Source organism: Triturus cristatus, chromosome 1_1 (assembly GCF_964204655.1).
Source record: "Triturus cristatus chromosome 1_1, aTriCri1.1, whole genome shotgun sequence".
NCBI lineage: Eukaryota > Metazoa > Chordata > Amphibia > Caudata > Salamandridae > Triturus > Triturus cristatus.
Genome location: NC_140579.1, coordinates 1,076,052,170 through 1,076,077,443, shown reverse-complemented (window position 1 = coordinate 1,076,077,443; position 25,274 = coordinate 1,076,052,170). Strand labels below are relative to the sequence as shown.

At 44.7% G+C, this 25,274-nt stretch overlaps 1 long non-coding RNA gene and 1 pseudogene across 2 annotated transcripts in view; one reads left to right on the top strand and one right to left on the bottom strand.

The window, feature by feature from the left end:
• Window positions 1-25,274, top strand: part of LOC146871571 (uncharacterized) — a 321,492-nt gene that overhangs the window by 62,019 nt on the left and 234,199 nt on the right. The window lies entirely within an intron of this gene.
• On the bottom strand, window positions 5,066-6,418 carry LOC146871572 (E3 SUMO-protein ligase KIAA1586-like; annotated as a pseudogene).

Below are 25,274 nucleotides of genomic sequence, written 5' to 3'. Positions count from 1 at the left end.
CAACCACACACAACCACACACACAATCACACACACACACACACATGACCACACACACAGCCACACACACACAGACAACCACCCACACACAACCACACACACCACCACACACACACAACCACACACACCACACACACACATCCACACACACACACACAACCACACACAACCACACACACAACCATACACACAACCACACACACACACACAACCACACAATCACACACACACAGCCACACACACAACCACACACAACCACACATCCACACACACCCCCACAACCACACCCACAACCGCAACCGCACCCACAACCGCACCCACAACCACACACACACAACCACACACACCCAACCACACACATAACCACAACCACACACAACCACACACACACAACCACACACAACCACACACACAAACACACACACACACAACCACACAAACAACCACACCCACAACCATACACACAACCACACACACAACCACACACACACACACCACCACAGCCACACACACACACACACACACACAACCACACACAACCACACACACAACCACACACACACAACACACACAACCACACACACAACCACACACACAACCACACACACAACCACAAGCGCACACACATCCACACAACCACACACACACACAACCACGCACACACAACCACACACAATCACACACACAATCACACACACAACCACACACACAACCACACACACACAACCACACATACAACCACACACACAACCACACACACACAACCACACACAACCACATACACAACCACACACAACCACACAACCACACACACACACAACCACGCACACACAACCACACACAATCGCACACACAATCACACACACAACCACACACACAACCACACACACACAACCACACATACAACCACACACACAACCACACACACACAACCACACACAACCACATACACAACCACACACAACCACACACAACCACACACACAACCACACACACACACACATGACCACACACACAACCACACACACACACAACCACCCACACACAACCACACACACCACCACACACACACACAACCACACACACACACACAACCACACAATCATACACACACAACCACACACACAACTACACATCCACACACCCCCCCACAACCACACCCACAACCGCAACTGCACCCACAACCGCACCCACAACCACACACACAACCACACACACACAACCACACACACCCAACCACACACAACCACATACACAACCACACACAACCACACACAACCACACACACAACCACACACACACACATGACCACACACACAACCACACACACACACAACCACCCACACACAACCACACAACCACACACACCACCACACACACACACAACCACACACACAACCACACACACACACAACCACAACCACACAATCATACACACACAACCACATACACAACTACACATCCACACACACCCCCACAACCACAACCGCAACTGCACCCACAACCGCACCCACAACCACACACACAACCACACACACACAACCACACACACCCAACCACAACCACACACACACAACCACACAACCACAACCACACACACACAACCACATACACACACACACACACAACCATACACGCATAACCACACACACACACAACCACACACAACCAAACCATAGCCAATAGGTCTCGCCTTTGGGACGTTATAAGTGTTTAGCCACGCAACAGTTGATGTGGTTACACCAAGGATATTGTGCTGCATAACTAAATACTTAGAAGGTTCCAAAACTGAGACCTATTGGCTATGCCAATGCTTGTTAGATTAGCCAGTGCCTCTCATGTCTTGTAGGTTTAGGGTGTTTGCAGACAGGTGACTGCCTCCACAGAGCCCCCGAGGCACGCGCTCGCAGACCACTGCCCGCGCCCACAGCACCGCCCGCTCCAGTCCCCGTCGCCGCAGAGGCACCCTTCAGAACTCATGAATGCATTGAGTGAAATAATGCCTCTCGAGCCCTGTTTGATTGCATGCCGGCTTCCGGCGCGCGAATAATAACTTGCGCATATTGTGGGAATGCAAGGGAATAGCCCGCAGTCCACTCGTGAAGCGCAGGCCGAGGCGGGGCGGGGGTGCTCGGGGGGAGTGAGAAAGGCAGCGCGAAGGCACAGGTTCCAACCCTCACATAGTCTGTCACTCCCATTCCTGTCCCTGTCACCCATAGATGCCACCGCTTTATCCCTCTCGGTTCCTTTCTTTCTCTCTCACCCCACCCCCATAGGGCCCTCTCTGGCACCTGCACTGGAGTGTGTCTGCCTAGGCTGAGGCCCGCAGTATTTGCTTCCATTGCTCTGGGGTCACTGACCCCTCCACGGGCCGTGCTGCACCTGGCAGATCACAGTGCACCTTCACTGACCCCCACTGCAGCGTGAATTACATTTAAATCAGATTTTTAACAAAGAGCCAGCACCCCCCCCCCCCCCCCATTGTCCCAGTCCTCACATAAATGAGGGGTGAGCTCCTCCCACAGGGACACCCTTCTGCCCGCCTAAAGTGAAACAACGCCCTGGGCCTACCAAGAGGGGGCTCATCCTCCTCGGGTACTCGAGGCCGAGGCCTCCCCTCCCAGCCCAGGGGTGCTGTCCTCAGTGACGCCATCTGAGGCTCGGAAGGCGCAAATTTGTGTCACGTCAGAGTGTCTTCAATTCAGAACCCTTGGTTCTGGTGGTGCTTGTTTGATGAATGCACCTTCTTTGGTATATCCTCATTTCTGCAGGTCTGTGACGAGGAAGCAGACGAGGAAGTAACCTTTAAATGTCTAACTGGTAATCCCACTGCTCTGGGTCCATCGTGTGTGTCCAGTCCTCACACCGTGACCTCACACACCCCTGCTCCCACTGTGTAATGATGGCCTGCTGTTGGTAAGCTCGTGTATGGCACCCAGGAGTCGGGAAGGCGGAGGCCCTGGTGTATAACAGCTAAGCAGGAAGAAGCTTCCTCTCTGTAGCACCAGTGCATCTGTTTATTTAAGATCTATAATATACAGTTTTATAGCGCTTTATCCATATATTCTGTACATAATTTTTATCTAATAAAGTAGGTTTCTTCATACAATCTGTCCATACCACTTTACACATGAGTTAATGCAATGTTACACATATACAATTATAAACATGACCAGGTTTTATTAGTTGAACAAACAATTTACCCAATTCAATTGCTGTGTCGAAATACCATAATTCTTCTAGTAGCAATGCCATTTTCATTTACAATAATAGCGTAGATTCTGAAAAAATGTCGGCAGTTCGATTCTAAAACAACCTCAAACAATTGATCATCAGCGAAAACTTGAAGTCTATAGACTCATTGCCCTTAAAGTCATGGTATCAGCTGAGGATATTCACTTATCATGTTGTATCGCTCTATTCGTACACTAGAAATATTGAAGGAACTCAACTGAAAAGTCTTGTGGACTGATTGTCTGAACAAATGTATTTATAAAATAAAAATATAGAACATACACATATTAAACAAATATTTACACTGAGTCCCATTCACAAAGACTTTGCTGTGACTTGCTCGTGGAGTACCTCTGGATTAGCACTGAGTTCCAAGAATAACTAGAGAGTAAGTTGCACAAACCCACATCACACAATCACAGTGAATCAGTCCCATGGCTTTTATCAATTATTCTCACTACTTCTTCAGTTACTCTTACTGTACTTGTGTATCAGACATTTGTCTTTTTCTCTTTACTCACGCCCTGCATCTGCAAAACTATTCCTGTTACTTAATAAACACAATTCTACTGGCATGCTAACATTAGAAGTTGGGATCTTTGTAAGAGAAGTCGACCGAATCATTACCGTAAGTTAGTGTGGTACTTGGCGATCCACTGGAGAACACAATAGTGGGAAATTGAGGCTTTCTACAATGAAGAAGCAATGGGACCTCAGCACTGCCCAAGGATATGCTGCTGCAATAGAGGGCATAAAAAGTAACTTCAGAAATACATTTCCCAATTGTAACGCTTGTCTTGTAGGGTATGACATCACTAAAGTCCCAATTACATATCATCAAGGGAAAGCCATGTTGCATGGTTGCAATGCCAACATGCTGTCTTGTATCTCTCTGTATTACCTTTTCCAATAAGACTACAATTGCTTCACAATGGCAACCATCATTTATTTTTCAACCTGTTGATTTTTATTGCTCTGCAACATTTCATGGCTGGGCTATTTTGTGTACTTGTGAACAAAATCTAGTGAAACCGTCAAAATAGACAACACATATGCATATAACCTCATCTGACTTGAATTGCAAAAACGTCTATCTCATAGGCAGGGTTTCAAGTGGGAAAAAAAAACTGGGGGTGGCCTATCCGAGTATGGGCGTGGTCTAAATCAAGATAACTAGCATTGTGTGCTTAAGAAAATAATGAAGTCGCATCCAGCAAAGGATAATAAAATAGGCAAAAAGGTATATTTATTAAGTATAAGCCATAAAATACCAACACTTTAAAAAACATGTAAAAATTATTTACATTACTTAGAAATCTATTGCAGGATTTCCCAAAACCCTTGAAGATATTCACTGTGTCTATTTTGCTGGGGTTTCTCGCAACAATTTTCTTCAGCAGACCTTCTACCTCTTGTCAGCCAACTCTTTACATACACCTTTGCGTCAAATGTTTCAAATGTAGGACCATTGAGTTTTACCCATAAGCATGAAGAAATGGTCTCTATAAGAAGAGAGGCACTTGTTGGACAAGCAATTAAGTTAATTGCGCTGAAACCTCTCTCGCAATCCGCATTACTTGCTGGCAGGTTTTCCATGCAATCTACTAACTTTTTTAATGCTTCAGGGGTTTTCTTTCCACCAAAATCTTTGAAAGGTCTAAAAGCTTGGATAGTATCTCTTGCTGGCAGCTGAAACTCTGAACACAGTTTCTGGATATCTGTTTCACCATAAAGAATGCATTCATCACCAGAAGGCAAGTTGCCTGCATCTAGCACACTGAAGCTGGCTATAAGTTCTTTCTCAGAATCCGGGGCACATAGTTTATTGATAGTTACTGACAGACTTTGGTAAAACTGATTTTGATTACGGGCAACAGAGTTACTTCTACCATGGAAAGAGGAACATTCTTGAATTTGCCCTCGTTAACTGCTCTCTGAGCCGCAGAAGCAAACTCCCCTGGTGAGTCCTTCATTGCTCTAAATATACGTACTTGACTAACCAAATGTCTGTGGGCATTAACAATTGTAATGTCCCTCCTCTGTAAGAAGAGTGATAAGTCTTTGAGCTCTTGAAGTGCATCACACATTACCCCCAAATCTCCGATAAAAGAATAGGATGTAAGCTTCTTCAAGAGACCTTCATACTTACTCCGGTCTCTTATGGGTCTGGATGGGTCTTTAGAGGCATTCTCAAAATGTTTGCACAAGGCAGGGAAGCAGTTCCAAACAGCTTTCACAGATCTGTAACTGGATGCTACCCATCTAGTATCAAGCATTTTTCCTATCTTCTGAAGCTGTACACATAGCTCGGTGGCGGACAGATTTAGCTCTTTTTGGTTTTTTGGTGACATGCTGTATGTGGCATACAATGAGTCCATGAAAATCTTGAAGTGATTTCCCCCGGCAACCTCATCAACTGTATCTGCCACAGTAAGTTCTAGTCTGTGAGCCAAACAGTTCCATGTCAGTACAAGATTTGGAAATTCTGATTCCAGCAATGCTACTACTCCTCCTTTTTTACCAAACATTACTGCTGCTCCATCTGAACATACTCCAATCAAGATATCATGTAGCAGACTTTTTGTGAGTCCAACTTTTTCTAAGTAGCTTAGGAGAGCTGTATTTACGCCAAGGGCATTTGTTTCTGCCAGCTCCAGAAGGCCGAAATAGATGGTCACTGGGGTACTTTCAATTCCAAAAATGCCACGGAGGTAGATGATTAAGGTAGAAGCATTGCTAATAGAAGTGCTTTCATCAATTAATACTGTGATCTTTGGTTTGTGTTGTCTGATTTAACAGACCAATCTATGTTGCATTTCCAGTGCAATGTGTTTTATTATTTCAGTTGCCGTCACATTGCTGTGCAAAACACGGCCCATTGCGCTGCCATTCTTTGCCTGAAGGAGAATTAGATCAGGGTGGTCAGTAAAAGGGTGATCTTTTTTTGCCAAGTAGTAGGCAGTGTCAAATACCCTGCATGTCCTCTCCTTATGTTTTGCATTACATTTGTATACTGTCACCACCAATGTATTTTCCTGCTGAGCTGTAAGAATGTCTTCAGCTGCCAAGTGACCAGCGCTCACCTTATGCTTCATAATCTTCTTCCTGAGCTGTTTCTGCCTGGAAGCTTTTCCGTCACCGGAAGGACCAACCTCACCATCTGCCCACTCTTTACTTATGCACATGCCCTGGGTGTTATTGTGCACTGAAAGACCTGTTGATTTAGCCTGTTTGCAGGAAGAACATCCAATATTGCCTTACTTAAGATACAACCATTTATATTCCTCTTGAAAGAGAAAGTGTCTCTCTTCAAAGGATTTCCCTTCCTGCTACAATAACGTCACGCCTTAAGCAATGCGCGCGCATGCTCACCAGAAACACCAAACAAAAACCGGGACGTCTGGTTACCCTACCTTTGACCTTTGAGCCCTGAAAATAGAGCCCCCAGAGACCCCTTTTGAAAAACTGGGGGTGCTCGGACCCCCCCCCCCACACTTAAAGCCCTGCTCATAGGTTACTGTGAGGGGCTATCCCCAAACATGATTGGATTTTAGTTTATAAATGTTGTGACTAGAGCGGTCTTTGTCCATTCCTCTGTCTCTTGCCATTTCTGGGAGTTCTAGCAAAGAGACTGATGGTCTGCTGTAGAAAGGGAATAAGCCAAAGGTGTGGGCTCCAGAGGAATTCTGAGTCAAAGTGTTAGATCTTTCACCTTGAATCTTTAGTCGTTGTTCAGATAGTTGTAAATCTGTCTGAGGAGTGAAATCCTACTTCCATGTCTAGTGTCTAGTGTCTGATTGTCAAGAGTAATTTCACACTGGCTTTCCTTCTCTAATTTAAATGTTCTTGGTATGAAAAATGTGCATTTGTTTGCCATCACTCAGTTTCTTCCGTTATTCTGTGCTTCATCTTTGCTTGCTCCTTCCACAGCCTTCTTGCTCATTCACTCAGACTCAGTGCTGCTATTACCGATTGGTATATGCGCTTGATGCATTCTCGATCTCCTCAATCAGCACATCAGCCTTTCAAAGCGCTCGTTTTTGGGCCTGATTTAGACCTCTAAAGAGTGAATCCTCCATCACCAGTGTGACCGATATCTTGTCCGCCGGACTACAAGCGCATTATATCCTATGGCACTTGTGATACGGCAAACGGGACATCAGATATATTTGTGGCATAGTATCCCATCTGCCAAACTCTAAATCAGGCCCATTGCTTCATCGGCAAGTGATTCTGTCTTATCCTCTTATCACACCCTCCCCACACTGGCAACTCGTATACCATGATGTGTTTTTGTGACAACATCTGTTGCTAATGTCTGCTATTTAGTTGTTCTATTCAGAAGCAAAGCATCGTTCTCGACCTCTCAAAACAGGTGTAGTGTACAGAAAGGATAAGCCTTCAAGGTTCCCCTTTTTACAGACAATTTCTTCCCCTTAAAGCCTTTTTGCAAAGGTTTGGAGAAATGTTAATAACTCCTTGTGCAAGTATGTCTTAGACACAACTGGAATCTACTAAACTCTTCCAATTTCCATACATTTCCCTGAGTTGCATGCATAAATATTGCATTATGTAAATTGCTCATACAAATGTATGTGATTCGCAGAAACAAAGGAGCAGTGTGACTCCACACCTTGCCATAAGGCCTGAGCGAGAGCGGCCACATGGCTTAGTGCAAAGCTAAACACATTTTATTTTTTACCTGCCCTACACAAGTGTATTTTTTATTGAATGAGGAGATCATTTTATGGATGGGGGAGATAGAGAGGGTCTGAAGAGGTCCCTGTGTTGATAAGACCTGTGATTGATCTCCCACAAAACCTAAGCAATCGGGCTCCTATTAAGTAGAAGGATTTATTACAGGAAAAACTGGTTCACCAATGGTAAGTGGCTCCAGTACCAAAGCTTCACTCAGAAAAATGTGTGATGTATATGTGCGGTAGCGGAAAAACAATCCAGCTAAGGAAATAATGTAAGTCAGTTACTTATTGGAAAATTGCAGCACTAGAAATAGAAAAACAAGGTCAAACACAGACAGACAGTAGAAATCAAAACATCGACTCATACAAGATGCGAAGTGTAAGTTAGTAGTATTATTTAAAGGAACCTAGAAATTTAAGGTTTTTGTCCATAACTTGCAGATTGCTTCAGAAACAAGATCTTTGCAATTCGTGTTATCTTTTGAGGTGCAAATGGGACAATTACTCCCTCAGTCTTGCATCCCACGTCTGAACAATGTGCCAGTGTGCAACACCTTTGTACTAAAGTGCTGTTGATGTACCACTGGTGTATGGCAAAAGAAGGTGTTGATTTTGAAGGCAAGACTGTTGTAGGTAGAACTTGAACGTTGAGCCTCAGAGGCTCGAAAGGTTGGTCACATACCAGGTGCCCAGTGTTTTTAAATTATGGGGGGCAACATAGCGAAAAGATTGACTTCTCACTGGATAATTAGTTATTCCCTATTGATCTGTACATTAAATATCCCTCACAAACAAGAACTTAAACTGCACTCCCTCTTTCCCCACTCAATTACTTGCTTACTCAGCTCACTCACTCACTCCTGTCTGTCACTTGCTGGCCGGGGTTCTTTCTATCAACCCTGCAGAAACCAGTATGAAGATCAGGTCTCTCAGTAAGTGGATGCATGGTTATACTTTATGGGTTATGCCGAGGCGAATGCTTAACAGAGGGCGACAATTGCATCACAAGAAGAGAATCGCATACTTCAGACTTTTGGAAATATTCCCATAAACGCCCAACCTTGGCCTAAAGTGAGCCCAGGCCCCATAATTATAATTGAGTATTGTCACATGGAAAGACGTTTGCAGAACATGTGCACTGATCAAAGCCCAGGTCTGGGCTTTAAACTGCAGAGGAACTCAGACTGAAGCTTATGCTATTTTGCACACACTTACTCCAAGGGCTCTCTCCTGAAAGTCAGCAAGATCAGTAGAGAAGGCTCAGGAGGATGCTGTTTAGCCTATGTCGGGCTGCAGCTGTGGACCCACTCCTTTATCCGTCGAAATAATCTAACACTACCTCTGTTTTAGGAATCGACCCACTTAGGGAGCATTTAGTGCTCCCCTTTAGAACACAGTGCTAGCGCTGGGCTCTGGCGTATACTGAGATTTTATGGTATACCGCAGCAGATAGTTCTCCTCATTAAGAGCTTCTATGATAATTTTACCTGCAAGGTGAGCGACAATGAGTATAGCTGCGGAGTCACGATCAGTCTGAGACAAAGATGCGAGATGTCAACATTGCTCTTCAACCTTATCATAAACTGCGTTATGCGATATACATCTTAAGACCATGCCAGAGGTATCAGATGGCAATATATGACGTTACAATGCATACTTTTACAACGCAACTACCATTACAATGCATGTTTTTACAACGCAGTCCATTACAACCCATGTTCATAGGGATACATTGAAACTGCCATTACAATGCATACGATTACTATATATACTAATACAAAGCATACCATTAAAATGCATATTAGTTCTCTTATCATAAAGTATACGTAATGTTACTGAACATTTTTTTTTTTAAATGTATCCCTAATATACAGGTATTAATACTCGGGTAGTAATACAACCCCCCACCCAAAACCTCTATTTCTCTTGCATTCCGTTCCAGAGAAAGGGTGCCACACCCTCATAAGTATCATTTTTAATTGTTATGAAATTACAAAAAATTAAGATTAAATTAATATTAATTAATACCCAGGTAGTATAATTAATACTGAAGTATTAATAAACTCTCCCACCCACAACCCCTAATTCCCCTGCATCCCTGTCAGAGAATAATATTTACACCCTCTAAAGATATTACATTAATCGTTTTGGAAACAATATCAACATTACTATTACATACAATATTACAATAAATTATTTCATAGTACTTACCTAAACTCTTACTTTAATTCTTGGTGTAATAGCATCCATTTCAATGGCATATGCGTTGTAATGGCATGCGTTGTAATGGCATGCCTTGTAATAGCATGTGTTGTGATGGCATATTCATTGTATTGACTGCATTGTAAAGGCATTACGATGTAATGATTGTGTTGTAATGGGTTTCCCATCAGATCGACCTAATTGTCTACATCGGAGGACCTTGACTATGCAGATGAACTAGCCTTGCTGTCTCACACACAGCAGCATATTCAGGAAGAGATGTCTCACCTAAACATCTATGCACAGTAAGTAAACCTGAAGATCAACATACCAAAGCCAGAGGCCATGCCACCCAACATCCCAAACCCTTCAGCAATCAAGGTGGATGGAGAGGACCTACCCATGATTGAAGAGTTCACCTTCCGGGACAGTACTAAAAGACATGAGGGATGGGCAGGCAGTGACATCAAGAACAGGCTGAACAAGGCCAGGAATTCCTTCAGGATGCTGAATAATGTGTGGACGTCATCTCAGCTGAGGCTGTACCAGAGCCGCGCTCTGTCCACTCTCTTGTATGGATCAGAATGCTGGCGGAAGATGAAAGTGACATCATCAAACTGGCAACCTTCAACATCAGTAACTTGCAAAGAATTTTGAGCATTTTCTGGCCGCCAACCCAGGAAGTGCTCACCAGATGCAAGCAAGAGAGCGTGGACACCCTCATTATGAGAAAAAGATGGAGATGGATAAGACACATCATCAGAAGAGAACAAGACTCCATCATAAGAACAGCTCTTCATTGGACCCCATGAGGCAAATGGAAGAGAAGCAGGACAAAGAACACCTGGAGGCAGACCGTGGAAACAGAAATGAAGACCCTGACCACAGCTGGGGCACCGAAAAGAAACTTGCTTTGACACAGACAGAAGTGGAGGTCCTTTGTTGCTGCCCTACATGACAGTCAGCATAACAGGAAGTAAGTAAATAGTGTTGGGCTCTGCTTCAGCACCATGATGCCTTTATGCTGTGAAAGTTTGGGTCTATCAGCATCATCCAAGCTGAGAATAGTATACCATGGCATAACAGAGTATAACCTGGTGTTGTAACCTACCATAGCAAATAACATAACCAGTAACTAACGTTTGTATGTCAGAATATCGCTAACAAGAATATCACCTGACATAAATATTGTTGCCTAAATTCTCACTGAGTAGATTTTCTGTTATCAACTTCAATGATGCAATATTTTTAACCTTGTTTATGAAGCACTATTTTTGTCAGAAAAGATTAAGGCCAGAATATTTTAGGACAATACCAATCTAATACTGACATAATAGAACCCAACATAGCAAAATGTAACAAAGCACATAACAAAGTAACACATGATGTAAGAGCACCACGCACCACAGGAAACACTACATAACATAAAGCACCTTGCCATGATACAACACAGCATAAAAAAGAGCAATGAACTATAATTTAATAAAGTGTGTGTAGGAAAACAAAATTAACCACTTACTCAATTATGAGTTTCCCGCAGAGACCCAAAAAGGAGGTCTCCTTCTTTAAAGCACTTGGGGGCATATTATCAAGGGCAATTTCGCCGCTTTAGCGGCACTTTTTGCCGCTAAAGCGGCAATATTTTTATCGCCCTGTTAGCAAGCTGTCGCTAACAGCTGTTAGCGACTGCTTAGTGGCAATAGCGCCCGTTTTTTCTCCACTTTGCATGTCAGCGATTATTATCGCTAATGACATGCAAAGTGGGCGTTCCTCACAATGTCTGCATGATTAACGTGGCAAACACAACTTCGCACTATTAACAATGCGGCCCCAGCGATTAAAAAAAACACGCTAACTGCGGTTATCACATGAAGTTAACGTCTGCTTTTTCTTTTACTTAGCTATGCTGATAATGGGAGGTGGATCGCCATGAAATGACCACACTCCCCTATCATCAAGCATCTCCATAATCATCGCTGGATTTCAGGCGATATTTCTGTTTCTCGCCATCTGTCGCTGGAATTACATCACCTGTTTGCAAAGCGTTGATAATACGCCGCTAACACGGCGATGTAATTCAGCGATAGACTGCGATAAACAGTAAAGCGCTAAGTGCGCTTAGCGATGTTTATCGCTCTTCTTTGATAATATGCCCCGTAGTTCCGGGAGCTAATTGATGAATCTGATCTCTGAAGAGAGTCTACTTTCTGGACAGGATGGTAATGAAGAAATATTGTGTTGGTACTTTCCATGAACAAAGTCTGTATAGAATGAATCACACACTACTGATTCACATCTGGTGTCTTTATGCATCTTCTTTTACAACATACTTTACAACAATTCCTTTCCTTGTTATTTTCTTGCCAGCAATTGGTATATGGGTGCCTCATGAACTTGGACAAACAGGAATAAATACAGTGATTTCCTCTATTGATGCCCTTTACCAGTGCCCATTGGGCAACCTAGACAAACGGTGTGATGGCGACAGAATCAACAGAATCAAAAGCTATATCAATTTGCCATAATGAATTTGACTCTGTCAGTTGTGTCTGTACTTTGTCTAACACAATTACCTTCCAAAATGCTCAGAGCTATTTGCTTCGTCTTTGGCGCCCAGGGGTAGAGCAGGTGTATGTGCTCGTTTTGCGCGAGTATTCTAAAGGAATTTGGCAATATCTTGAAGAAAAACAAGTTGCACCTTCAGAGGACATAGTGCTTCTCAGTAGAAGATACTCTGTATGTAAACTGAGGGATTAGCTCTGCTGCTTTCTTGTTGCAGGTAAATATTCGATTCTGGTTGTACTACAGTGGGCAGGGTTTCGTGTTCCGAATACTAAACACAGGATCTCTCCCCAAGCAGCTAGCTCCCATTGCACTAAATCTCCTTTGTGATGTGCTAGTGGTGTTGGTCATAAAAGTGGAATCATCCATGATTAGGGGATTGGTGTTTGAGCTGTTGATGGTAGGGACGGCCTGAGCTGCTGTCAGGATTGATGTTCCACGGTCATCGTTCGAGAAGATGCCGCAGAGTGTATCGAAAGTCTCAGCATTTTTCTTTCGAATGTTTGTTCTTGTTTGCTAACATCTGGTGCTGTTTAATAATGATGGATACCATGTCATCCCTACTGCTCTCATATAATGCTGCAGCTGTTTCTGATTGACAAAATCCACAATTCTGAGGGAAATGGAAAACCTACAATAGTGATAATATGTGTGGATTGGAGAGAGAAGACCAAAAAGTCGATTTTCCATTCGCCGTCGATGTCCCAAGCTTGAAGAACTGTGTAGGTTCTGGCCAATCCATCTAAACATCATTTGCAATGAGAGGTGTTGCACACCAGTCAATAAACTGTGAGCCAGTACCTGAAACAATCCCCGAAGCACAGACTTCCACCGCCAGAGAGCATGTGTGGGTTAGTGCCACAAATAATGTGATGCTCACATGGTGATTGCATGTAGGTGTGGATTCTGAGGTCAGCACACACTGTGCTTGGACCTTTGATCCTTCCTCACAAATCCCTCCAGGCATGGTCTAGAAGAGTTTATGTGGGAAAAACTTGTCAAAAGGGGGGAAACTGGGTGCATGTGATCCATTATTATGACATGCGAAACCTTTAATCACTCATTTAAAATGCCTAGGGGTAAAACAGCAACATGCACTAACAATATTTTACCGATGGGATTACCAGGTGATTAATTCACCTGATTCAATATTTGGGGCGTGGTGTTATGACTTTGTAACAGATAGGGCTTGAACCAACAGACCACCATTTGCTTGTCACATGACGGCAGTGGGGGAAGTGCTGCATGGTGCCCCCCATTTTTAAAATAATATTATGGCAACAATGTAAAAATATTTCAGCTCTTTAAGCCCTTTAAGGTTACTTTTAAGGGATAGGGCTGGTGTGTTTGCATTCTACTTTTCATCGCAAAACTCCATCCCAGGCCTTTGCAAGGAGGGATTTGGTGTGATTTACAAATGGAATCCCTGCCTCCTTAATACTAATGGGAGAAAGATTTTCCGAATACTTTTGATTGTCAATTTTGTGCTGTGACTGATCAGTATATATGTGACAGCTCAAAAACAATCTCAGGCCGTATTGCAGATCCTGTACAAAAACTGCTTTTTATCAGGTCCATAATGTTTATACATTTTTTTATACCCTGTGTGTTTTGGCCCCTCCAAGTAACCTATATTATACACTTTTTTTAATGCCTCTAGGTTTCTTAGCGGATATCCACCTTTGCTCTGGTTCAGGCATGGCCTGCTGGTTGTCATCCATTTTTTGACTCAATGGTAGCAGCTGATTAGCCACTGGTCATCCACTGTAGTGTGACGTCATTATCTAAAGAAGGGGTATTGGTGGATTTTAAAGTAGGCAATATGAGATTCAGCCATCAGGTGCCTCCGTTGTCACTGGCAGCGCCTACGAGTGGTGTAGACTATGGCCATGCTGTGGTGTTGGTCTTGGGCCCAGGCTACAGCTGGCTCTGCTAAATATTAACAGCTGTGAGGGTTTGTTGTAGTATATTGTATTTTTTTGGCATCAACTGCAGAAGCAGGTCAAGTAGCACGAGAGTAGTGACCCACTCTTAGGTCCAGAGCACAATAACCGAGTGCAGCTGAGCTGGAAAACTCGGTTCTGTGGAGGAGACAGAGAGCAGATCCACAGCCCACTAAGAGATGGGTGGTTTTGCAACTGTTTTTACGACGCTTTTTGGAGATTCAAGCTGATGGTAATTTTAATATGGATTGAACAGTGGACTTTTTCATTTCTGTCATTTCACGTGGTTACTTCAGGGTCCCTAGGAAACTGCCTGTCGGTATAAATAACTTCAGCATTGATCTGATGTGTGGTGATTGCTAATAATGAAGTGTTTGAAATGTGGATATGGCCTCCTTTTGTCACAACTAGGTCAGACATTTGTAGAAGAAAAGATAAGGACATATTGGTCTGTGCTCAGAAGGTTAATTACATTGTTCTAAGCCTCATACCTTCCCAGACAGATTGTTTATAGTATTCTTATACAGATTATTTTGGTTTTGTTGGAGAAGAAAAAAATACGCATGTCTTGGGATGCAATAAAGTTTTCTTCAGCAATGATTGGGATAGAGAGACTCATAATCTTGATGGGCCTAGAGAACTGTGCAGTTTATTGGGGAAGAATCTGTTTCTTTCTGCTTTAATTATGTGTCTGGTTTATTCGTATAAAGGTTAGTGCTAAAGGTGTGTGTGTGTGTGCATTTTGTTTTGCAGTTTTTAACCTTAGACCCTCCACTAATATGTTGTACAGGCAGTGTTAGTTCTGCTCCAACAGAAGTGGCAGCGTCCCCCCACTGCTCACAGAGCAGTAGGTCAAGAAAACTAAAATTATAATAACTAGCTTTATTATCATTTTAGTTTTCCTTTCTGTGGCAATGTACTGTGGAGCTGATTGGTCTATGACCTAAGAAGGTCAGAATGTGGCATGGATTCCAGTGTGGAATCAGAAGGGCTATCGTGGGGGTTCTGTAAGTGGGAGTTGGAGATGAGCTGTTGGTGGATGAGGTGCCAATAAATCCACTTGCTTAATTACTTGACCTGCCTCCTACTTATTCATACCCTTGAGGACACTACATTTATTTGGCGACGAGCGGGAGTAAAGGCACCTCAACATCGACTGGGCACTAACCTTTAGAAGGTGTCTGCGTGGATTCTGGAGCTGTTTCTCATCATCTCTGGTCGTGAGGAGGCGCAGGTGGAGGCCTATCTGAGTGGCGTTGCTCCGGGTACGACACAGCGAATTTCTTCGTGGAGAGGAATTTTTCGGCAGGAGGAGAACAGCTGGTGGTATCGAGAGCGCGAGACCGCTCTGTTACATGGATTAATTTTCAAGGCCGTGAGCGCGAGGCTTCTGCGTGCTTGCAAGGGAGTTGCCAAGGGAGACGCGAGGCTTCTGTGCTCTGTGATGCATTCAAGGCCGTGAGCGCGAGCGTTACCAAGGGAGACGCGACGCTTCTACGCTCCGTGATATGCTTCGTCTTTCAAGGCTGTGAGCGCGAGAGTTACCAAGGGAGACGCGAGGCTTCTGCGCATGTGCCAGTAATTCCCAGATGGAGGCTTGGATGTAGCCAATGAGAACCTCGTTGGGGGCCATTTTGAGTCGTTGGGAAGATTACAATGCACTTGTGAGGAAACACGGTGTTTGGAAAAGGCAGAACTTTGTTCCCATTTCTCTTGGAACCTGTGGGAATCTGCATAGTATTCATACTTCATTGGAAGTGTGTTTATGTGAGCCAGCTGGTCATAATTACTTAAACATTTTATGGAAATTTTGGATGGGTTAGTGCTACCAAAGGTGGAACTGGTCGCTTGTGTAAAAAAAAAAAAAAGGAAAATTTGTGTTTTTTCATTTTATTTTTCTTTCTCTCTTCCTTTTATTTTTAGAGTGTTCTGATTTGTTGTTCATTTTTCTAGGCTTGCTAATATTTAAGATTTAAAAGAGTTTATTGACATGCAGAATGTAACACAACCACCGTTTTTTCTAACTAGTCCAGGTGACCCGAATGTAAAATGGCAGAAATGGAAAAAGATTTTTACGAATTATGCGAGGGTTTGTGGCACGAATCTCAGTGCCGAACGCAAGCATTCGTTATTGTTGCATTGCCTTGGGGGTGAAGGTCAGGAAGTTCTAGAACATTTACCTGAGTTAAGTGCTTCCGAACAAAGGAACCTCAATGAGTATGAAATATGTATTGAACAATTGGACCGTCATTACCTCCCAAGGCTGAGCACGATAATGGAGAGGTATCTGGCCTCAGCGTACCATCAAGTTGTGTTAGATGATTCCTCCCAGGATCTCACGGCTTTTGTTACCCCTATGGGTACTTTTAAATTTTGTAGAATGCCGTTCGGGCTTGTGTCGGCGGCTTCTGTGTTTCAACGAATAATGTCACACATTATCAGAGGTCTAAGTGGAGTTAAATGCTATCAGGATGACCTTTTGATTTTTGGAAACACCTTACATGAGCATGATTGTTGGGTTTTGGCTGTCTTGCAACGTCTAAGGGAAGCGGGTCTTACTCTTAGGAAAGATAAGTGTAAAATTGGGTTGCAGGAGGTAAATTATCTTGGACATTGTATAACTGGACATGGAATTTTTCCCAAGAAGGAATTGGTAGAATCCATCATGAATGTTTCTGTGCCGGTTAACAAGGAAGAATTGCTTTCTTTTCTTGGTATGGTAGAGTTTTACGGTAAATTTATCCCTGGTTATGCAAGTAAAACTCATGCTTTGAGGAAATTGACTGTAAAAAATGCAGAGTTTTTGTGGTCAAGTGAGTGCGAGGAGGAGTTCCTTTTGATCAAGAAGGAGTTGAGTAAAGCGCCAGCTCTTCATGCGTTTGTGCCTAGTGATCCGACGGTTATTATGACGGATGCTAGTGAAAAAGGGTTGGGGGCAGTGCTGCTTCAGAAGAAGGATGGAGTGGATTGCTTGATTGCTTGTGCTTCAAGGTGCCTTAGAGGGTCTGAAAGGGGTTATTCAGTTATAGAGAAAGAGTCCCTAGCTATATTTTGGGCTTTAAGGAAGTTTAAAAATCTGGTGTGGGGTGTAAAGGTCTGTGTTTTGTCGGACCATAAGCCCTTAAAGGAGGTGTTTTCTAAGAAAGGGCTGGACTCCATTTCTTCAAGAATAAGGAAATGGATTATTTCTTTACAAGAATTTAATTTTGTAGTTGATTACATTCCAGGTGTGGTCAATAGGTCTGCTGACTGTCTTTCTAGGTTGGTTGATCTTAAAGGGAGCAATGAGGAGGATGGTGAGGATGATAATGAGGTGGTTAATGTCTGTGAAATCACGGATGGTACTGTTACCCAAGAGGATTGGAATACGGAGATCAAAAAGGATGATGAAATTTCAAGAGTGATGGTGATGTTGAGGGAAGGTAAACGGTTGGAGAAACCGTGGAGTTTAGTTTCTGATGAGCTTTCTGTGGTGGACGGCTTACTTTCGAGGGGCACGAGGTTGGTCCCGCCGTTGGGTATTAGAGAGAAATTGCTCAATTTTGCCCATATTGGTCATCTTGGGATTGTCAAGACTAAGGAACTGTTGAGGTTGCAGTTTTGGTGGCCTGGCATGGATATGGAGATAGAGAGGTTGGTTCGAGAATGTCCGGAATGCTGTGCTAGTGATAAGATTTTGAAGACTAAACAAACCCCAATGGTGTGCAGGAAGTTGCCTGATCATCCTTGGGATGAGGTTTCTATTGACATTGTTGGTCCTTTGCATGGGGTTTGTGACACTCCATATCTAATAGTGGTTCTGGACTTATACTCTAGGTGGGTTGAGGTAGGTGCTGTTAGGGATGTGTCTACGGTGTGTGTCATCAGGTTTTTGCAAGAAATTTTCAACAGAGAAAGCTTTCCTAACAGTATCCTTTCGGACAATGGACCTCAGTTTACCTCTGGTGAGTTCAAAGATTTTATGGTGAGATGCGGTATTCAACATAAAAGGTGTGCCATATATCATCCTGAAGCTAATGGTGCAATAGAAAGGGTCAACAAGACTCTTAAGGAGAGTATTCAGTTGGCAAGAGCTAGTGGGTTGAATTGGAAGGAATCTCTTCAAGATAGAATTTTGGCTTACCGGGTGTCCCCTCATTCAACTACTGGGAGATCTCCTTTTGAGTTATTTAAAGGGAGAGTACCTAATACTTTGTTGTGTCCTGGTTGGATGAAGTTAAACAAAGGTTTTGTTGATAATCAGGTGGGGAGATGGAGGGATAGAGAGATAGAGAAGCAGTCTTTGAGGAAATGTTATGTTGATGATAAGAAAGGTGCCCAATTTCAGGTGGTGAAGGTTGGGGATTTGGTTAAGATAAGAGCCCCTGTGGGGTGTCAACCTTGGTCGAAATATACTAATGTAAGACCTGTGGTTAAGGTGTTCAACAACGCTGTTAAAACAAGTGATGGCAGGATTTGGAACAAGAGTCGTGTTGTTGTGGTTAATCCTGTTGTTTCTGTTGGTCAAGCAGATAGCGACAGGTTAATCTCCGGTCCTGGGTCCTCTGTTCCTTTGTCCTCTGGTTCTAATTTGCCTGGGGTCTTGAGGGGCATCCGGGAAAGAAGTCAAAGGGTGCGCAGACTTCCTCTGTATATGAAGGACTATGTTAGGTCATAGGTTGGTTCTGTTGAGTGTGGGGAGGCTCATTTGCATATGCATATGTCACATGTTAATGTTTTACTGTGAAGTTTTTCTGTTCATTTTAGTAGCATGTTACTCTCTATCTTGATTCTGTGTGATACTTTCTTTTGTTTGTTACCATTTGCAATTTTGTTATTATTATTGTTGAGGGGGAAGATGTGTGGCAATGTACTGTGGAGCTGATTGGTCTATGACCTAAGAAGGTCAGAATGTGGCATGGATTCCAGTGTGGAATCAGAAGGGCTATCGTGGGGGTTCTGTAAGTGGGAGTTGGAGATGAGCTGTTGGTGGATGAGGTGCCAATAAATCCACTTGCTTAATTACTTGACCTGCCTCCTACTTATTCATACCCTTGAGGACACTACACTTTCCTTGTATGGGCAGGGCTGGACTGCCAGAGCAGGGCAGGGGAGGATTAGTTTGCCCACTCAAAGGTGCGCAATGACGCTTTGACCATCCCTCTCAGGCCAGCCAAACCATCATGCGCACTTTGCAGAACATGCCCCAGGCTTCCATTCAAAGTCTGAGCGCTGTTCCATGGTGCTGAGACCAATCACAGCGCTGGATTGCTGCAGTGCTGTGATTGGCTAGGGGAGTCAGGAACCTGGGTGCTTCCTGTTCCTGCTTACAGGAGCGAGAGGCGGTGGCGAGCGGAATGAGAGGTGGTGGGCGGCCGAGGGGCCGGCCTGAAGGTAAGTGTTTTTCTTTCTTGTGTTTTTTCCAGTTACAACCTATGTCTAAACTCATTAGATTGACTGTGGTTGCTTAGGCCACAAAGGCATGTGACGGTAGAGCAACCAAGGTTCAGCAAAGAGACCTGAGTTTGAATCTGGGCTTCCCTGTGTGACCAAAGTGTGACATCTGGTGAATCCCTTTATTGCCCTATGCTTCAGCCTGCTTATCTGAAGATCTTAAGAGTTCTAAGGATCAAACTAACTGCTGGATAACCAATCTGGATTAAGAATCCGTTTTTTAAAATATTTTCTGAAGGCAGTTTTCTGAAGATGCTTAGAGTGAGCACTGCTGAAGGGCAGCGCCTTTCAGGCCCGTGTTTTGTCAGCACTGGGCATCAGCTCAGACCCAGAGCTATTGCCTAAGATCATGACCTCCTGGCAAGGAAGTGAGACTGGTGTCAGCTGACACTGACTGCATTAGAACAGGCAGAGAAGGGCACGTTGAGCGTCCCTTTTCGAGCAAGCAAAGCTGTGTCTGGAGGAAGAGAGTACACTATTTACATCCTGTACCTTTTATCCTTCTGGGAGTGTTCTATCTTCTGATCTGCTTCAAAGAATTACCTTATATTGGCTGCTGTTTCCCCCAAGTCTCCTTCATCCGTTCTCACACGGTCATTTTGTTCTGTGTGGCTCGCTTCTGGTCTCTTCATCATTTTTCGCCCTGACTTCTTCCAGTCAGTTCTCACTCTCCCCTGTCATTCCACCTGCACTCCTTCTCTCTCTCAGTTAACACTCTCCTTTATTACCTAGGTGTGTCCCTCTCTTCTCGGCAGTACCTTCTCCACTCATTACCCACCATACTGCAAGGGCATTGGACTTAGCACAATGTGCAGCTTGCAGATCATTGGTCTAGAGTAGACTCATGCCAACCTTTGCCCTATCCCCTTAGTAATTCCCACATTCCCTAATTTCCCATGTCTGAACCCTCCTTCCTCAGCTGGCATTCCCACCTGTCTGCCCACTTCACTCTGTCTTTGCCTTTTTGTGCACCCCCCCCCGCAGTGCCTCCTCGCTGCCCATGCTGCTCTGCAGTCTCATTGCATTGAGTCGGTGGAAAGCTGGTATCTCTTTATCGATGACCCTTAGTATTGATTGTGCTGGCATCAGGGCGCCTGATAGTCTGGTGCCACTTGGCGCTCTTCTCGATGCCGCAGACTCCCTGGGTGGCGGGCCTTGTCAGAGGATGCTGGCTGCCACTTGCTGTTGGCAGCAGTCTGCATTCTGTCTGTCTGCTAAGCTGATGGTGGGTACTGCTATGCCATTGCTTCGCCTCACACTGAGTTTGTACCAGGTGGGACTGTGGCATTACTTGGACCACACCCTGACTATAGGGGCGTTAAAGGTTCATGATTGTACAGAGCACTTCCATATGTTTTAGTGCATCCTCTTTCCCCATCCCTTCTGCCACCCTGCAGATCTCCACCTTCCCACTCTGACTACCCACGAAGGTGACTGCTCTCAGCAGGTACTGAGTGCGAGCAGCAGAGAGGACTGGTGCTGAAGAGGGAGGGAGAGAGAAAGAGGGAGAGAGAGAGAGAGAGAGAGAGTGAAATTGCTGGACAAAGGGGCCGCAACCCCCCTCGCAGGCCCTGGAGACAGGTGTGGGCCGGTATGGACCGGTTGATGGCGGCGTCCCAAAGGTGGCCGCAGATAAAAAAATTCACGGGTGGGTTTCCAGCGGGTGGTGGCGATTGGTTGGATGGGGGGGGCAGCGGGCCGGCAGCCTGGGCAGCTTGCGGCGGCGGCAGAACAGCTTAAAAGGCTGCAGATCAGCCTGATGAACACCTTGCTGCTTGCCCCCAAAGATTCCCGGTGCACGCTGCCCCCACTGCGAGAGAGACTTTGTTTACCCACCCTCCCATCCCTTTAGCTTCTACATATGGTTGGGGAGGCGGTTAAGGAGTCATGTTTTGACCACAAAACGGGTTGCCAACGTGGGGCATCACAGATCTAAATGCAGGCGGATTCAAGATGTTGTTGGTTTTTGAATACCCCGGGGCAGGGGTCATTGGTGAAGGGCTAGGAGTATCTGCTACAGCAATTGTCCCTGGCCCTAGGGGGTACCCTGTAATACGCCCTGTAGGATTGGGGGGTGGTGGCTGCGCCAGGGGACCAAGGTATGACCCGGTTGCCCAGGCTCATCCCCCCGATTGGGTGCCAGGGGGTGTCCCTTTACTGGGTTGCTCTGACATGATTCATTTTGGGGGCCAGCTGCCTTGCTGGCCCTAGCTCCCTCTATCTTGACGGAGTGGAGAGTTCGCCTTATAAAGAATGCCACTAGGAACCGAGAGGTGGTCAATCATGACTCCTAAGGGAGTGTGAGAATATGCAAGCAGAAGATCAGATGTACTAGTAAAAGGTTTGCTGTATTAAACTATGAACTTTTGTAAATATATGGAAATGTTATGGAATATGGGGCCAACTGTTGAATTTTAATGTCGTGTTTATGGTGTGTAATAAATACGGTCAGAGAATGGGTACATTCTCAAAACGCAAATCTGGTTGTCTGTTGTGGTTTCATATGATGGGTGCAGCTGTAATGTTGTTCTGGTATGGGAAGGGCAATTTCGGTTTTCCTTCTTCAGCACACCGGTCTCGTGACGGTCCCTCACCTGTTGTGTTGTGCATGTATGTGTGTGATGTGTGTCCTATTGGCTTGTGCATGTGGTTGATGCGTAGGGTGTTCATGCTTATGTATGGGTGTTTTTGTGTAGGTGCGTGTGAGAGTTGAGGAAGTGTGCTCAGTGGCATAGTGGTGGCCTAACCGAAGCGCGGTGCGGGGAGATTGTTGCGTTGGTGATTCATGCGGCAGCAACGGCCGCAGGGAAGGTCGGGGGTGCTCCCCATGCTTATGGACGCTGTTAAGAGCGGAGAGTGGGGGGGCAAAACTCGTGTCGCCTGGGTGAGTGTGCTAGCAAGTCACGTTTTTTGTAAAGGTGCAAACGTGTTTGCATACCGATTTCACTTGCAATTATGCACAAGTAACACACCAAGAGACCTCTTAATTCCCGGATGGACTTTATATCGCCACCTCTAGAAACGGCGTTCCGAAGACATTATCAACTGAGAGTTGGTTGTGAGAAATATCCGGAGTTTCCTTTGATGATGGCTTGTCAGTCAGAAATATTTTATTTTAGATCCTGATCGATGAAACCAGAACAGAATGTAAAATAAATGTATAGACCTCTAGTAAGCAAATCATATAAAACCATAAAGCCTTAAATAGATATTTGTTAAAACCCTCCAAAATGGTCTAAAACTCCATTTCAATGGTAGTGTTTAAAAACCTAGACCCAGCAGAAATTACATCCAAGAAACAGATCCTAAAACAATTTTCTTGCTTCATTACCATTTCTTATTCAGTATTTCATTAACATCAGTTTTAGAATTCTTAATCTTCGAATTATTAAAAAAAACTGTTTAACAATACATGCAATGTTACTGATTTGTGGTAGATTTCACCAATGGTGGCAAGTGAAGTTCGAAAGTGGTGGGGCTGTGAGGAGCACAGCGTGGGGTGCTGCGGCATGGAGGGGGTTACAGACAATTCCCCCCATGCAATTATTTTCAATAAATGGGTGAAATTAGGAATTTTTCATTAGAAGATATAACTGCACAACTCAGTCTGTATCACACTGGCGTTTCCTCTCAAAAACGATTTACGAATACAATATTTGTCACCATGAAGTGTCAAATGATTCTACAAATTAAAGCCTTTGCTGGTTCAAAGCACCCTTTAACCTGATTTCCACAGAGCAGCAGCAGCCTTCCTGACTTCCACATCCTTGGCTTCACAGTGTAGGGGGCCCCCCTCTTTCCCTTACAGTCAGAGGCACTCCAAGATAGGTGAGTCATTAACCAGTCAGCAGTCTGAAAGGAATGTGTGGGGAGCATTAATTAATCTAAGGCCTGCCCAGAAAAGGCAATGGCCATTCAACAGAACATGTTGTTCTTTCTCCTGCTATGTGCTACGAAATGACATGTGTTCCAACTCTTAGACACCAACTATCTGCTGCTGACCCCAGGGTCCCAAGCAGGCGTCACCGGCACAGGTTGAGGGTTGCTACTGCACACCCGGGCTGCCAGGAGGGCCGGTAATGGGGAATAAGCAGGGCACAGAAGCTTGTGTCGTCAGTCTCCAGGTGAAGAAAGGAGAAAAAATCCAGTTACACAGTGCTATGCCTGTATTTTGCTCTAAATACACCTAGTACTCATGAACACAGGTTCACAGCGTGCACACGTTGCACAACTCATTTCACAGTTTTTGTGAGAATGCCTGGTGCTGCTTCTATTTCCCGACACTGTACGGTGTAGGCCTGTTGGGACCAGGTGTGCCAGTTAATTCACATTTGGGTGTCCCTCTGCAACTCTCTGCTCATGCCACGACTAACGTCCCTTGGAACAACCTTCGGCACCTCCAGCTCGATTCTGTTGCTTGCAGTCTTAGGCACTGTGGAGCCCACGGGCCTTCTTCCTTATTAGGAATGATGTGAATTTGGCATACCGTGTGACAAGGCCGGTATGTACCCTCTTACTTGAGAAAAGCTGGACGCCAAAGATCCACGGGTGTCTAAGGAGGGAGAAATGCCATACAAAAGGTTCCTTGCTGCTTCTGATGCTCTTGAATTGTTTTTACCTTACACAGAGGTGGGTGGAGGGCACCTTAGGTAGCTCAGGCTAAGCTACAAGCTCCTTTCTTGAAACCTGCAGCAGCATGCCTGCTGTTTTCTGTGTCGCACGAGTCTGCTGGCACCAGAACTTTAATGGGTCCCTCACTAAATCTAGAGCAGGAAGCCTACACCTCGAGTCTGCCCAGTGCGTCATTAAACCACTGCAACAGACTCGATTTCTCTGCTTCTCACCTATAGCCTCTACCCCGCCCTTTCCCACCTCGTCACAGGGTGGAGTGAGTGGTGTATACTAACCATACCCTGTAATGAGTTAGGGAAGGGTGGGGTGACATGGGCTCCACTACCAGATTGACGTGAAGCCCCAGCGCTACAGGGCTTCTGCATGAACAGCATCGGATTGGGAAGGCGGGCAGTCATGTATTGGCCAATGGGCCTGTGCCTAAGGGTCACCTGTGGGCCGGTTTTTGTTAGAAGCACTGTCAACCGGCCCACAGAGCCAATTCCCTGCCAGACAACTGTAATGTAGGGCCAGCATCATGGGCCATCTCAGACGGATGTGAAATCACCGCTGAGATGATAGGAGCACCC